General features: G+C 41.5%; 1 long non-coding RNA gene across 1 annotated transcript in view; it reads left to right on the top strand.

Moving 5' to 3' along the window:
* Window positions 1-3,086, top strand: part of LOC103541983 (uncharacterized) — a 30,835-nt gene extending 27,749 nt beyond the window's left edge. The window contains exons 2-3 of the long non-coding RNA XR_542598.2: window positions 484-567; window positions 2,823-3,086. This is a non-coding gene — a long non-coding RNA (uncharacterized lncRNA). The remainder of the gene's footprint in view (window positions 1-483; window positions 568-2,822) is intronic.
* The last annotated feature ends 10,060 nt before the right edge of the window (window positions 3,087-13,146 follow it).

Raw genomic sequence — 13,146 nt, 5'->3', positions numbered from 1 at the left:
TTCTTTTCATGTGCTTACTGGCCATTTATATATCTTCTCTGACTAAATGTTTATTCAAATCCTTTGCCCATTTAAAAAATAGCATTTGTCTTATTACTGAGTTGTAAGAGTTCTTTAAATATTGTAGATACAAATCCTTTAGCAGATCCAAGATTTACAAATATATCCATTCTGTGGTTTGCCTTTTCTTCATCATTTTCTTGATGGTGTTGTTTGAAGTACAAAAGTTTTAAATTTTGGTAAAGTACAATTTATTAATTTTTTTATCACATGAATTTGATGTTGTATCTCAGAAATTATTGCTTAACTCAATGTACTGTTTTCTCCCAAGATTTCTATAGTTTTAGCTCTTACATATAGGTTTGTGAGCCATTTTGATCCAATTTTTGATATAATATGAGGAAAGGCTCCAAACTCCTTCCTTTGCACGAGGATGTCCAGGTGCCCTGGTATCAATTGTTGAAAAGACTCTTCTTTCCTCAGTGACTTGTGTTCTCACGGAGGCTTGCTCTTTACACCTGGGTGTCTGAAGAATGGTTTATCCTGAAAGCTCGGAAACTGAAGCAGGTAGGGACCTTGTGGCAATTGTTCTGTGTCACTTTTTCCTCATGCCTGTCCCTTTGAGTTGCAGTTTAGGTACATTCATTTCAGGGAAAACTATACTATATACTAGAAGAGCAATTTTTTTTTAAAAAGAGTGAACAACTCTTGTACTAAAATTCAGTAATTCTTTCCATTTCATTTTAGTTTTTTGGTCTTTGAATTCAAGCAAAATAAAGTTTAATGCTCTTTATATAAAATTGTGTGTTACAATTCGTTCTATAAAATGATTTCTGCCTTTCCTCTCAATTGTCTCCGCCTTATTGCACAGTAATGTCTAGAGCTATGATCACCAGAAGTTAACACTGATTTTTTTCCTCAGTGGTGGTGACACCAACCCCTTAATCTCAAGTTCGTGTGCTGATGCACAGTCAGCCAATCAGACATCAGTGCTCGCAGCTGGAGAAAGGTTTATTTGAATTGGCCAAAACGAGAATGTGGGAGGACAGGTTCTCTCAAATCCACCTTAACAAGAGAATAAAGCAGAGTTTTACAGAGCTAAGGGCTTGGCAGGAGGAGTTTCAAGAAACAAAGGAGTCCCCCGTGTTTCTTTCCCTCCAGATCAGCCCTTGGGCAGTCTGATATCTGGGCTCAACAGCAGCTGGGGGCTGGTTATCTGGTGACGGGGTAACCTCCTTGAAGTTGTTCTTTTTCTTCTGCAAAACAAGCTCATAAATCCGATGATCCTTGAGTCACCCATCAGGTTAGACAAGGAAACAGCAAATTAACAAGATTAACTTCTTTTCATCTATGTCTGTGTTGGGAACAAGGTCAAGGGTGAGCCTGTTCTTACTGAACATTTACAGTAACCCGCAGGTACTGGGCTTCAGGAGAACTTTGGGATATTTACTAATTTATTCTTAAAATAATAAGAATGTATAATTTTCATATAAAAGTTATGACAAAAAAATTCACCATCTTCAGTTTTTCCAACACCTTTATTTTTTTTATTTTTTTGAGGAAGATTAACTCTGAGCTAAGTGCTGCCAGTCCTCCTCTTTTTGCTGAGGAAGACTGGCCCTGAGCTCACATCCGTGCCCATCTTCCTGCACTTTATATGTGGGACGACTGCCACAGCATGGCTTGCCAAGCGGTGCCATGTCCACAGCCGGGATCCGAACCGGCGAACCCCAGGCCACGGAAGTGGAATGTGCGCACTTAACCACTGTGCCACCGGGCCGGCCCCCTCAAACACCTTTAAACATGTTTTATAGTGATTTCTTTCCTTACTGTCACTGCAATGTGATTACTAATCAACTTTACTAATCTTACTTTTTTTTTTTACTAATCTTTTAATTTACTAGTATCTTTTTCCCAGTTTTATTGAGATGTAATTGAAACATAAAATTGTATTAATTTAAGATGTATAGCATAACGATTTGATATATGTATATATTGTGAAGTGATCACCACAGTAACTGGTTAACATCCATCATCTCACATAGTTACAAACGTTTTTCTTGTGATGAGAACTTTTAAGATCTACTCTCTTGGCTACTTTTGAATATACAATACTGTATTGTTAACTATGTCACCATGCCCGACATCACATCCCTGGAATTTATCCTATAACTGGGAGTTTGTACCTTTTGACACTCTTCACCCAATTTCCCCCATCCCCAACACTTCACTGATTTCTTACCTAGAGATTCTTCATCTCTGATCAAAGTAGCTGAATATTCATCACTGTCCGAATATTGGCCGTTTGGTACTGGCTCAAAGGCTTTTCACAGAATATCCCATTTAATCATCTCATCAACACCTCAGAAACAGAAACTATTATTATCTCAGGTTCACAGATGTGGCAGTTGAGGCTCAGAGATGTTAATTAGCTTGCCCAAGGATACCTGAATAAGTTCAGGGAAAAAAAATTCTATTTGGTGCCTTTAGTGCCCTCCACTTCCCTCTCCAAGCCCCTTAAAGAATTCTCAGGACTCACGATTAAGTCAAAATTATGTGGCAGGGCATACAAGTCCAACACTTGGTCTCTGACACATTTTTGGTGTCACCTTCTTTTCCTCCTTCCCTGGCACCCTGCCCTTCAGCCTCGCCATTTCTTACTTTTCCCTCTTTCTGCAAAAGTATTTTAAACCTCAACTATTTGGCAGACTCCTATTTATCCTTTAAAATTTATAGGGTTTCTCTCCTATGTGTTCTATCTCTAACCTAAGGACTTCTTAATCTGCCCATTCATTTGGTTCAATGTTTGTCTCTCCCACCAGACTGTACATTCCCAGGAGGCAGAGACCGTCTCACTCATCTTTCTACAGTGTCGCGCAGCACTTAGTAAAGAGTTGTTCAGTTCAATTCATGACCGGCTCAGTCACTAAGCCCACTCTGTCACTCCTTCCTGTGATGATTTCCTTCTCTAAACCCTGAGACCACTTTGATTTTATACCCCTGATTTATCACTTAGCACATGCTGCTGTCTGTTGCTTCCTTTCTTTTTTATGTACACAGTCTACAATAAAAGAGCCAGAAAAGTACACAGCATGCTTTGCTCTCTGTTGTCAGACTTAGCCGTGGGCCCTGCTCACATCAGAAACTCAAGACATGATGACGATGTCAGAAAAGCAAGCAGTGTGTTTTCCAAAATGCAGTTCTGTTACACACTTAAGAAAAACTCACTCTTCTATCCACTTGTGGTAGGCAGAAGTCTAAGACGGCCCTCACGATGCCTGTCCCCTCACGTACATGACCTCTATAATCTATACCCCTTCCGTGGGCGGGGGAACTTGTGAATATAATGGGATTTCACTTCCATGCTTTGGTTTCATTATATGGTAAAGCTGAAGGGATTTTGCAGATGTAATTAGGGTCTCTAATTAGTCAACTTTAAGTTAAAAGGGAGATCACCCTAGGTGGTCCTGACCTAATCAGGTGAGCCCCCAAAGAGGCCTTCCCTGAAAGGAGAGAGGTGAAGTCAGAAATATACTCCTTTGGGCAAGACATCATGAGTTCAGCAGCACATGAATCCTGCCAAAAAGCAGATGAGCCTGGAAGAGGACTCAGACGAGATCTTAGCCCTGGATGATACCATGATTGTAGCCTTGTCAGACCTGTGAGACTGGTGATCAGGCTCCCAGTTATGCTGTGCTGAGCTCCTGAATCATGGAAATGGAGTGTATTAGAGTTCTTCAGAGAAACAGAACGAATAGGAGATATGTTTATATGTATATATACATATATATACACACACATATATACACACATACATATACACACATATCGATCTATATATAGACCTATCTATCTGGAGATTATGGGAACTTGCTCACATGGTTATGGAGGCCAAGAAGTTCCATAATCTGCTGTCTGCCAGCTGGTGGTCTAATTCAGTCTGAGTCCAAGGGCCTGAGAACCAGGGGGCTGCTGGTGGAAGTCCTGGCGTCCAAAGGCTCGAAATCCAGGAGCTCTGATGTCCAAGGGCAGGAGAAGATGGACAGCCCTGGGCAAGAAGAGAGCAAATTTGCCCTTCTTTCACCTTTTTGTTCCATTTGGGCCCTCAATGGACTGGATGATGTCTGCCCACATTGGTGAGGGAGATCTCTTTACTCAGTCTCCTGAATCAAATGCTAATCCCTTCCAGAAACATCCTCACAGACATACCCGGAAATAGCGTTTTACCAGCTCTCTGGGCGTCCCTAGCCCAGTCAAGTTGACACATAAAATTATCACAAGTCCACCCCTTGTCAACTTGACATATATACACATACATCTCCTTAAACCACACTCAGTCTCCAGATAGACACAATAATAAGTCATAATTCACCTGGACATGACGTGACTATCCTGTGTACAACCCCAAATGCACTGACCCCGTCCCCAGAAGAAGAGGTAACGTCCTTGAGTGATGTTTACTCTTCTCCTGGTTATCCTGTAACTTAAATACTATGATGTAGAATTAACAATGCTGAAATAGCATGATTTACAGTCAATATATCTTATATTACATGAGAAGAGAATTAAGGGAAAGAAAACAAAGATATTTGCTTAATATATCAATTATACACACAAATGTATTCGTAACAAAATAAGGAGGAAATACTCATGACAATTACAGAAACAGGTCATGTGGTCATAGCTGGTATTTATAACTACCTTCTTCTACTACCCATTCTGTATTCACTTTGCCTTCAGCAAGCACCTCAACTGGTTGTGGTTCTTTACCTGGCGGGGTGACTCCACCTTCATTGCTGAAGGTCTCAGGTTATGGATAATGGATCCAGCCCATATATACCGTACAGTGGTAAAGAATGCATGTGTATGGATGTGCATTGCTAGTTCTGCCTGAATAGGGCTGTTGTGGTTTTCCACTGACCTTCAACACAGGGCATGATAATACTAAGAGACACCCTAAGGGATCTCCTGTGTTCCAGGCATACTCTTCCTTATCTCCATCATGGAGTAGTAGTCCAATTCCCCCTTGGTAGTCAGGATCAATCACCCCACTAACTCCCTTCCTTACCCATTGATTCAGAGGCATGAGGAACACCAAGTGGCTGGGTGGCAGTCTTAACTTCCAGTTCAATGGAATCTTTGTTGTGTCTCCTGGTGGAAGCATTTCTTCCTTTGCAATTAAAGCCTCTAGGCCAGGCAGCATATAAAGTCATAGGAATAGGAAGCAAAAATATTGCTATTGGGTCACTGGGGGTAATAGTGAGTGGTACTACTCCTGTTTTCACCCCTTGATTCCTGGACCCATGAATCCTGGCTATCGGAGAAAAGCACCATATATTGGACACTGATTCAGAGCATACACAGCCTCTTGAAGAAGCTTGCCCCAGCCCTGCAAGGTACTGACACCTAGCTGGCACTGAAAAGGAGTCTTCAAAAGGCCATTCCACGATTCTATCAAGCCAGCTGCTTCAGGATGGCGGAGGACATGGTAAGACCAGTGAATTCCTTGAGCGCGGGCCACTCGCCACAGTTCTCTTGCTGTGCAGTGAGTTCCTTGATCTGTAGCAATGCTGTATGGAACACCATGGTGGTGGATAAGGCATCCTGTAAGTCCACGGATGGTAGTTTTGGCAGAAACATTGTGTGTAGGGAGCGCAAATCCATATCCAGTGTGAGTTTCTATTCCAGTTGGGATGATGGAAGCAGTCTAATGTAATCAACCTGCCACCAGGCAGCTGGCTGATCACCCTGGGGAATGGTGCCATACTGGGGGCTCAGCGTTGATCTCTGCTGCTGCCAGATTGGGCACTCAGCAGTGGCTGCAGCCAGGTTGGCTTGGATTGTGGAAGGCCATGTTGCTGAGCGCATGTAGAACCTCCATCCCTGCCACCATGGCCACTTTGTTCGTGAGCCCGTTGGGTGACAACAGGGGTGGCTGGGGAAAAGGGCTGACCGGTATCCATAGAACGGGTCGTTCTATCCACTTGATTATTAAACTCTGCCACTGCTGAGGTCACCCTTTGATGAGCATTCACACAGGACACTAATATATTCACGTTTTTTATCTAGAGACGTCTATTCATATACCTCTTCCTCAAATTTCTTTGTCACCAATTTTCCAACCATATTCCTTCCAAGTCCCTGACCATCCATCCAGTCCTTGGCTGCAGCCGTGAATCAGCGTAGAATTGCACATCTGGCCATATCTCCTTCTAAGCAAATGAGCAAGCAGGTGCACCGTCTGAAGCTCTGCCCACTGGGAGGACTTCCCTTCACCACTGTCCTTCAGGGATGGCCCAGACAGGAGCTGTAGTGCTGCAGCTGTCCACTTTCCAGCGGGGCCTGCATGTCATGCAGAACTGTCTGTAAAGCAGGCCTGAGTCTTTTCTCCCTCTGTCATCTGATTGCAGGGAACTCCCCACAAGGCCACAGCTGAGGGCCGGGAGAGAGAAGGCAGTATAGCAGGAGTGGGGACCATGGGCATTTGGCCCATTTCTGCATGTAACTTACTTGGGCCTTCGGGGCCTGCCCAAGCCCAATTACAAAGATAGCATTTTCATTTGATGATAGAGTGTTGCTGTGCGTGGCTGACTGTGTGGTTTGGTGGGTCAGATAACAGTCAGTTCACGATGGGCAGCTCAGGTCACATGATAAATTGGTGGCTGATAGTCAAAGATTCAGTTTCTACCCAAGGCCTAGCAGAAGGTCAATGGCTGTTTCTCGAAAGGAGAGTAGTTATCCATGGAGGGTGACAGGCCTTGCTCCAAAATCCTGAAGGCCTGGGACGTGATTTGTTATAGAGGCCTGACACAGGCTCTAAACAGCACCCTATCTGCCACCGACACTTCAAGCCTCACTGGATCTGCTGGATCGCATGGCCCAGTGGCAGAGCAGCTGGCACAGAAGCCTGCACCTATTGCAGAGCCTTCTCCTGTTCTGGGCCCCACTGAAAACCAGCAGCTTTCCAGTTCACTTGGTAAACGGGCTAGAGTAACACACTCACATGAGAAGTATGCTGCCTCCAAAATCCAACGCAGCTCACTAGCATCGTGCCGCATTCTTGGCCGCAGGAGGGGCCGGATACAACAATTTATCCTTCACCTTAGAAGGAATATCTTGACATCCTCCACTCCACTGGACCCCGAGGAATTTCACTGAGGTAGAAGGTCCCTGAATTTTAGTTGGATTTATTTCTCATCCTCTGACACACAAATGTCTTACCAATAAGTCTGGAACAGTTCTTACTTCCTGCTCACTAGATCTAATCAGCATAACGTCATCAATGCAATGGACCAGGGTGGTACCTTGTGGAAGGGAAAGGTGATCAAGATCGCTGCAAATTAAACTGCAACAGATTGGAGAGTTGATATAACCCTGAGGTAGGACAGGGAAGATGTATTGCTGGCCTTGCCAGCTGAAAGAAACTGCTTTAGTGGTCTTTATTAACAGGTAGAGAGAAAAAGCCATTTGCCAGATTAACAGTTGCATACTAGGTACCAGAGATGTGTTAATTTGCTCAAGCAGTGAAACCACATCTGGCACAGCAGCTTCAACTGGAGTTGCCACTTGGTCAAGCTTATAATAATCCACTGTTACTCTCCAAGATCCACCCGTCTTCTGCACAGGCCAAATAGGAGAGTTGAATTGGGACGTAGTGGGAATCACCATCCCCGACATCCTTCAAGTCCTTGATGGTGGCACCATCTCTGCAATCCTGGCAGGAGTGAGGTATTGCTTTTGGTTTACTATTTTCCTAGGTAGATGCAGTTCTAATGGCTTCCACTTGGTCTTCCCCACCTTAATAGCTCCCACTCCAAAGGTCAGAGGACCAATGTGGAGATTCTTTCAGCTGCTAAGTATGTCTATTCCAATTATGCATTCTAGAACTGGGGAAAAAACCTCAGGATGGGTTTGGGGACTGACTGGGTCCACTCTGTGAGATGGACCTGAGTTCAAACTCCATTGATTGCTTTACCTCCATAAGGCCCTACTCTGATTGGAGGGCCACAATGATGTTTTGGGTCTCCTGGAATCAATGCCTGTTCACAGCTAGTGTCCAGTAGTTCCTGAAAGGTCTGGATATTTTCTTTTCCTCAATGCAGTTATTCAGGTAAAAGGCCATAAGTCCCTTTGGGAAAGGCTAGATGAAAGATTAACAGTATAAATTTTTTGGTAGTGTACTGGGGTCCTTCCTCAAGGGGACCCAGACTCCCCTTCATTCAAGGAGCTCTGGTAAACTGGCTCAAGTCTGGGCATTGATTGAGGAATCACGTCTGTGTATTTTTATGATTTGAGTTAGATTTTTGTTCACTTGACCTAGAACTTTTTGTTTTTTGCTGAGGAAGATTCATCCTGAACTAAGGTCTGTTGCCAATCTTCCTCTTTTTTTGTACGTGAGCCATTGTGACAACATGGCCACTGAAGATGAGTGGTGTAGGTCTGCACCCAGGAACCAAACCTGGGCTGCCAAAGTGGAGCATGCCAAACTTGACCACTAGGCCACTGGGGCTGGCCGACCTAGAACATTTTTGCTTATACAGATAAAGTAAGAATTTAGTAGGCTTCCTATCTATTTCACATCTAGGAACGCGATGACTCGTTAGCCACCTCCATAGGTCTGTGGGAGTCAGACTATTCTGACTGGTGCTTTGACCCTGTCCATTGCAGCAACTATGCCCACCCTGCCTTTGGTGTTGGGAAGCCAGAAAAGCGCTCCTTCGGGCTTGAAATGACAAGCCACCATGAATTCAACAGGAAATCAATTCTGCCAAAAACCCTGTGAGCCCAGAAAAGAACTCAGATGAAATCCCAGCCCTGGCCAACACCATGACTGCAGCCTTGTAAAACCCTGATCAGGTTTGCAGCTATGCTATGCTGGGCCTCTGAAGCGTGGAAACTATGAATAAATATTGTTGTTTTAACCTGTGAAGTTTGTGCTTATTTGTTACAAAACTTGGAAAACTAACTATGAGAATATAGACAGATGCAATGAAAAGAAAAAACATGGATGATTCACACTCTGAATACAATAATTACAGCAACCTGCTACTCACAAATCTCCTGAGAGTGCTTTAAAAATAATCACACGCTATTACAATGGTAGAAGTTAATTTATAAGTGAGACTTTAAGCACTGGTGTGCTAGTTTGAATGAAAAAATATATACGCTTTCTTGGAAAAGTTTCCATGTCCTTGTAAAAAAAAAGGTAAACTGTAAATGAATCAAGAATCTTATTTAAAAAATTTTACTAAAGTCAGTCAAACTGACATTCAACTATGAAAGTTGTGGGCACACCATTACTCATATCTTAGAACTTAAGGAGCATTACACCTCTGAGCCCTTCTTGAAGAATCCAGTAGAGAACAAGTTTCAGAGAAGCAAAATGACTAGACAGACACCGACATAAAGACTGGTGGTAAGCATTAAATAGTTATTTCTAGAATCAATTTAAATTAAATTAAATTCCCCTCTTAATTTAGGGTTAAAGGGAGAGTATAGTGTGCTACCTTCTGTCAATATGCTCTGACATTGTAAGGGATAGCACAGCTGTTTAAAATGAGGGGAGACTCCTCAAGGAGGTGGAGCTTGATGCCCCACCCCATGAATGTGGGCTATACTTACTGACTTGCTTCCAAAAAGTAGCTTATGGAAAGGGAGATAACTTTATAATGGACAAACCTGGCAAATGCTACTAAAATACGTTTTTGTTAGTGTACCTGTCTCCTAAAACGTCCTAGAAGCAATTACAAGCCCAAGAGCAATACTCATTCCCCACTGTCTAGATTGTGCTGTTAAAATACCACTTCCCAGGAAATAACACCAGGGATTCTTGGAGAAATGACTGATTCGAGAAGCAGGAAATACATAAAATGTATCTGGAATATCTTGCCATATCAGATACCAAGATCATATCAAAAAGAATGAGGAGCCAACTTGAAGATGCTCCAGTGGGTGCTAACACTACAAAAGAGAGAATCAGACCATCAGTAACTCCTGTTGAAAGAATATAATACCACACATAGTCCCACCAAAATGAAAAGTCAAATATGAGCTGACCAAGACTGACCAACAGTATCACGTTTAACTGCACAATCAGCAAAAATCAGATTGTGGCAATCTACAAGTTAAAGGATTGAGTTCCTTAACAAATAAAGTTTAAGAAAAAAGAACAGAAGGGCCATCTATAGGTTAAAAGATTTAAGACAGATCAAAGACAATAGGAAAACAAGCAAGATAAACTGTAGTGTTTAGAGATACACACTTGGTTCTTAAAACCATAGAGAAATACAAAAGTGTGATTACTATAAATGTGAAGATAGAGGAGTCCACTAATGGCAGAATACATTTACTAAGATAAATCACATTCTGGGCCATAAGACACATCTTAACAAATCTAATACAATGGAAATCATACAAAAAATGTTTCCAGACCACAGTGGAATTATACTAGAAATCAATAACAGAAAGATAGCTGGAAAATTATAAAATATTTGGAGATTAAACAACAGAGTTCTAAATAACACATGGGTCAAAGAAGAAGTCTCAAAAGAAATGAAATATTTTGAACCAAATGAAAACGAAAATACAAATTTTCAAAATTTGTGGGATGCAATGAAAACAGTGCTTAGAAGGAAATTTATGGCCCTACATACATATAGTAGAAAAGGAGGAAGAGCTAAGATCAATAATCTAAGTTTCCACTTTAGGAAACTAGAGAAAGAATAGTAATTTAAACCTAAAGCAAGTAGTAATAATTATATAAACCACAGCAGAGAGCTGACCCTGATGGTCTAGTGGTTAAAGTTCGGCGCTCTGCCTACTTCAGCACCTGAGTTTTCCAGTCATGGAGCCACACCACCCGTCTGTCAGCTGCCATGCTGTGGTGGCAACTCACATAGAAGAACTAGAACAACTTACAACTAGAATATACAATCATGCACTGGGGCTTTTGGGAAGGAAAAAGAATCACGGCAGAAATAAATGAAATTGACAATAGGAAATCAATAGAGAAAATCAATGAAATCAAAAGCTGGTTCTTTAAAAATAGTAATCAAATTGATAAAACTCTAGCTAGGCTAACCAAGGAAAAAACAAAAGTCACAAATTACTATGATTAAAAATTATAAGGAGGGGAAATTACCACTGACATTACAGAAATAAAAAGAACCATAAGGGAATATTAGAAAGAACTGAATGCCAACAAATTAGATAACAGACAAAATGGACAAGTTCTTAGAAAGACACAAATACCAACACTTACTCAACAAGAAACAAAATCTGAATAGAACTATAATAAGTAAACAAATTGAATTAGCAACCAAAAAACTTCCCACAAAGAAAATTCCAGGACCATATGGCTTCATTGGTGAATTCTAACAAACGTTTAAGAAAGAATTAATACAAATCCTTTACAAACTCTTCCAAAAGTTAGGAGAGCAGGGAAAGCTTCCCAATTCATTCTGAGGCCAGTATTATCCTGATGCCAAAACAGACAAAGATCTCACAGGAAAAAAGAAGAGAGCAATATCTTTCATGAATTTGTTGTTAAGTGCCATTGAGTCGATTCTGACTCCTAGCAACCCTGTGTATAGCGCAGCAAAACTGCCCAGTCTTTCCATGCCATCCTTTCATCTTCTGGCACTATATCAGACAATGCTCTGCTGCTATTCATAGGGTTTTCAGGGCCAATTTTTTCTGAAGTGGGTGGCCAGGTCCCTCTTCCTAGTCTGCCTAATCTAGAAGCTCCCTTGAAACCTGTATACTATGGTTGACCCTGCTGGTATTTTTAAATACTGTTGGCATAGCTTTCAGCACCACAGCAACATGCAGCTGCCACAGTATCACAACTGACAGGAAGCAACCCTAGGAAGCTTCCTGACAACTTGGGAAGCAACCCTAGGTTACAGCAGTGAGAGTACCAAATCTTAACCACTAGACCACCAGGGCTGGCTATATTTTATAAATATATACTAAAAAACCAAAAAAATATATTAGCAAATCAAATCCATTCATAAATAAAAAGAATTACACATCATGACCAAATGAGACATATCCAAAGGAATGCAAGGTTGGTTTAACATCTGAAAATCAATTAATGTAATACACCATATCAATAAGATAAAGGACAAAAACCACATGATGTCAATTCATGTAGAAAAAGCATTTGACAAAAATCCAATACCCCTTGATGATAAAAACACTCAACAAACTAGGAACAGAAGGAAACTTAATCTCATAAAGGGTATCTATGAAAACCCCACATCTAACACAATACTTAATGGTGAAAGACTAAATGGTTTTCCCCTAAAATCAGGAACAAGACAAGGGTGTTCTCTCTTATCACATTTATTCAATATTTACTTAAAGTTATAGCTAGGACAATTAGACAAGAAAATGAAATAAAAGGTGTCCCAGATTAGAAAGAAAGAAGGAAAACTATTCCTTTTTACATATGATGTGATCTTGTATATAGAAAATCCTAAGGAATCCACTGAAAAACTATTAGAACTAACAAACAAGTTTAATGAGTTTGTAGAACACAAGATCAATATCCAAAAATCCACTGTAGCAACGTCAGGGAAGATGGTGGAGTAGGAAGCTCCAGGAGCCCACCCCTCCACGGAAGCAACAAATTGGCAGGAACCATATGAAGCAAATACCTCGTAACTTGAGTGTAGTAGAAGACTTTAGCATCCGGGAATGAGCTGGATGAAGAGGCTGGTAAATTGTCGTCAACTTCAGCTTTAGTGAGATGGCGGCTACCATTCCCTATCCTCCAGCCACAGAACAAGAAACTATGGGGACAGCAGCCCACGTTCCTAATGTGGTTTACAGGAGCCAGAGTGGGCAATAAAAATAAAGACTTTGTCCCCTAAAAGTCAGGGTTGTGGTTTCTGATTGCTGTTTTTGATCAGTGAGAGGCAGGCATGGAGGTTGACTGCTGTTTCAACCCCCATGGGCTGAAATGCCTCCCAGCCATGAGAGAATTTAAACAGACTATGTATTTTTTTCTCTCTCTTGGAAGCCAGATATTTAAGGAAATCTTTGTTAGATCACTGGCTGACTGTAGAGACAACAGAAAAGACACTTGAGTGAACACATACAACAAAGAAAAAACACTTTGAAAAATAGTATGGAAAAGCCACA

The sequence above is a fragment of the Equus przewalskii genome, chromosome 17 (genome assembly GCF_037783145.1).
Source record: "Equus przewalskii isolate Varuska chromosome 17, EquPr2, whole genome shotgun sequence".
Classification (NCBI taxonomy): domain Eukaryota; kingdom Metazoa; phylum Chordata; class Mammalia; order Perissodactyla; family Equidae; genus Equus; species Equus przewalskii.
This window is presented reverse-complemented; position numbering and strand designations above follow the sequence as displayed.